The sequence below is a fragment of the Gavialis gangeticus genome, unplaced genomic scaffold (genome assembly GCF_001723915.1).
Source record: "Gavialis gangeticus isolate Ggan-Ray unplaced genomic scaffold, GavGan_comp1, whole genome shotgun sequence".
Lineage (NCBI taxonomy): Eukaryota > Metazoa > Chordata > Crocodylia > Gavialidae > Gavialis > Gavialis gangeticus.
The window spans coordinates 14195649-14199680 of NW_017728994.1; the positions used below are offsets into that span (position 1 = coordinate 14195649).

Below are 4032 nucleotides of genomic sequence, written 5' to 3' on the forward strand. Positions count from 1 at the left end.
CAGTTTCCAGAATCACTGTGCTCCTACCCTAAGAATGCAGCCCTTCCCACTCCACAATACTGCTATGCTGCTGTTCAACCTGCTCTGGGTTCAGCATCTGAACAGTTATATCAAGATGCAGAAACAATGTAATCACTGAAACATTGCAAAGTTGCTTTGCAGGTTGATTGGCGGGGGGGAGGACGAGGGGGAATGAGCAAAAGACTGTGGAGGTTTAAAATCAGAGGCTGCACTGCATCTTAAAAAGTAACTTTTAAACAGCACATTGTATGTTTGAGCTCCAAACAGGGAATGGGAGAAAATATCTACATGGTATATTCCTGCTTCTGTCTTTCTCTGTCTTTTGCTTGCTTGCTATCTCACACATGCGCGCACCCACACATACATACACACACATGCACGCGTGCACACACACACTCCCTATTTCTCACTCACTCGCTCTGTCTTTCTCCTCATACTCCCCCTGCAGTAGGCTGCAGAATGGGACACTCTTGTTCCAAAGCCAGCCGGCAGCTGTCACACAGCGGAGGCAGCAAGCAGCCTGTGCTAAGAGTGAGCCTACTCTGTCATTTAGGATGACTCACTGGGATCTGGCATTATTTTCCCTTTTTCTGGTAGTGGACGGAGAACAAGAAAAAAGCTACACTGGACCAGATCAAGGTAAGAAATTGAAAAGTATTTTTGCTATTATAGCCAACAGCTTAGAGAGAAATGTGTATAGAAGGTGTGTACAAAAGCTGGCACTGCAACTAATTCAGTGGGTGTTTTAACACCTGGCATTACATGCCACCAATATGCTCTCCTGGTATTAACCCTGCACATGCCATTCTAATGTAGACTGATTGCACAGAAAGCAGGTTAAAATGCAGCATGTAAGTTACTTGCTTTCCAGTGCAACTTTTATGGCAGCACTACCACTTGCCCCTAAGAATATATGAAGCTTCTCAAGATTTCTAAACTATCAGGCATGGTTTTGTGCTCTACTCTGGGAATATAGTGTGTCAGGATTTTATCATGGACTCCTTGCAGATTCATTGCCACAACAGTTATCTCATCACTTTATGAGCTGAAATTCCATAGTCCAAAGAAACACGTTTCCCCCTAGAAAATCTTCTAGGTACAAAGAGATAATGTTCATTTTTAGGCAGGGTTGGGGGATTTTTTTGGTAAAAAACTACAGTATTTACTAAAACCACCAAAACACATCTGCTGAAGCACAGGCAGTACTGCACTGTATATAGGCTGACAGAAATTCCATCAAAACATTTTTCTGCTGTTGATCAAAAAGCACTGTGCAGTAGTATTTTTTTCTTTTGCAAGGACAGTACATTTATCTGGTACAACTAATTATTTTAGCACCTCTCTCACCCCAGATTCTTATAATCCTGGAGAGATTCCCTTCTTCCCTTTTTTTGGAGGCAGAATACAATTTTAAGCAGTTATTTAAGCAGGTCTCAACTGCTGCTGTTTGATACTTTTCTATTTTTGCTATCTAATTGAAGCTTTCACCTAGGCTGTATAGTCTCCCCACTAAGCCAATGATCCAGTTACATTTATTTTAAAAGTGGCACCATAAAATTAACCTAGCAGGATGCTATAAATTTAAATAGATGCTATAAACAGAATAGCTCACCAGCTGATACCACACTGCAGAATCACACAGACCTGTGCCTTGGATCCTTTAAGGGTTAACTGTACTGAAGATACTTCTTTTGGAATATTCCCCCCCGCCTTTTCTGTGGAATATCACCTTGCAATTGTGACTAGATAAACCCTTATTTATCAAATGCCATACATATTTTTAATGCAACATCCCCTTATGCACTGCTTGCTCAGAGTTGTAATGGAGTGGCAAGTACTTCAAAATGACCTGACTTTCACCTGATTTTAAAAAAATAAACATTTAAGCAAAACCAACCAACCAAACCTCCCCCCAAAACCACCACCTCACACCCTCCACTTCTCTGAAACCATTAACACAAAGAGGAATCTTTGTACAAAGATAAACACCAGTCCGACAATGATGCTGACAAAACATATCAGCAGTTAATGCTGGATACCAGGCAGGATTTGAGTAACGAGTTAAGACCTATGGAGTCTTGACACAGCACATATATTTTTAGAATTAACTCCTGCTTTCTCCATGAAGAAAAAAGATGACAATAATTGACCCACCCTTACCTACTCTCACTTCACAAAACCCTTTAAACTACTGCAGAGGAATCTTGAAATTTATTTTTAATTTAAGGCACTTTGATATGGATTTCCCCAGGAAGGCAAAACCAAAAACATGTTTGATGTATCAGAATGGGCTATGCCATATTTTACAATGGAATTAGCTTTTCTTATAAAAAGTGCAGAGTGCACCAAGACTATATTTTAACATCATTCTTTATCATTTGGGATCTTGCAGGGAGTTAAGTTGATAAATATCATGATTTCACTGTCATTTCACCTCCTCCTTTATTCAGTGGTTTTAATGTGTGATGCATGAGTGTGGGGTCTCAGAATATTGCCAGGGAAAGAAACAATCCACAATGTAGTTAGATTGACAGATCACTGTGATGCCATCTTTAAGTACTTACTAATATTCATGTTGTTCAGTTATAAATTTAAATTAGTAGCTATTTATTGCACACAAGCTTTTAGTCATTTGGTACTGTAGCACATGCCAGGGTCTCTGGGGTCTGAAAAGCTATTTTTGACTTTGTATGGACAATGTCTAGAATGCAAAATTATCCTGCTCATAAGTTATTTTTCTTTCTCTTCTCCTTCCTCCTAAGATACATCAGTGTCTTCCCAGTTTTCATCACTATGGCTCCTTTTAGCTGGAGATTCTGTTTATGTAAATGTAGACAATCCAATGAGATAATACTTTTTGGTAACTTGGCAACAAGAGAAAAAAAAAAAACAAAATTAATTACACCAAACACATACATAAATCCTGTGTTATGACGCCCCTTCCCTAGTGAATTAAACCCTTGAGAGAACTGACATTCTAGACTCGTGGACCAGTAGGTTTAATATAATAAACTAGTCCAGGCCATTGCTCTAATTACAGAAATCAGAGCCTGCAGGAAGCAGATGCAGTGTCAGCACATGTGCAAGGAGCTGTTGCTAAAGCAAGTGTGAGTGGTTTTTGAAGCTGCATCATTTGCAATCTGCATTATTCAAAAAATATTGCAGCTGATATCACCAGTGGGAAAATACCATGGATGAAATCCAAATGTCAAGAAGTGTAAGCTATTGGTGGGCAACTGTCTACTTCCTTTCTATGAGTCTTTGTGGCTGGTATTATTCCACTTTTACTGTAAAATGAACAGGCACATTAATGTAACTTAAGTCCATTCAGTTTATTGTACATTTAGGTAAACTGTTATGGGCAGGAGTTGAGAAAATAGCAACCCAAAGCAGAACCATGTTAAAAGAAACTGCACTGCTCTGTACTGAATAGCTAACAGAATGACATATTATTATGCGATTTTTCTAGAGTACCTATCACTGATATGCAGGACAACTCAAAACTGTCATGTCTGGGTCTCTGTAAATACTTCTCCAGGATAAGCGGCTGTGCAGATCTAGAATTCTGATTCATCTTATTCCCAAACGAAGAACCACTTGCAAAGTCTGCTTGTAGGTCCTAGTTTGAAGTGGTTGGAAACAAGATTTTGCTATGGTAGGTGATTTAGGAAACAGATTAACTTGTGTTCAGCATCATTCTTGACAATATGGACTTTGGGTATTGAGTCAGACAGCGTCAAATTCTCAGTGTTTCTGGAGATGTCAAATCCTTTTTAGAAGTTATACTAGGGTAACGGGCAGTAAAATCCAGAAAGATGAGACTGCAGCTACATTTACATATGCTAATACTCACATCCATGAAGCAATATACTCTAACTACCTGGGAGACTAAAGTGAAGTAACATTTTCATAAAGGAACTCAATACCACATTACACTCCTTTGGTTTTCAGATCTATGTACAACTGGAATAGCTCAAGCAAAGCACATGAGAAGTTTTAGATTTATGGTTC

General features: G+C 39.1%; 1 protein-coding gene across 1 annotated transcript in view; it reads left to right on the forward strand.

Annotated features, from left to right (window-relative positions):
- The first annotated feature begins 540 nt into the window (after positions 1-540).
- RASGEF1A (RasGEF domain family member 1A) overlaps positions 541-4032 on the forward strand; it is a 373737-nt gene continuing 370245 nt past the window's right edge. Inside the window, exon 1 of the mRNA XM_019502317.1 lies at positions 541-660. The gene's annotated coding sequence lies outside the window, so the exon portion shown is untranslated. The remainder of the gene's footprint in view (positions 661-4032) is intronic.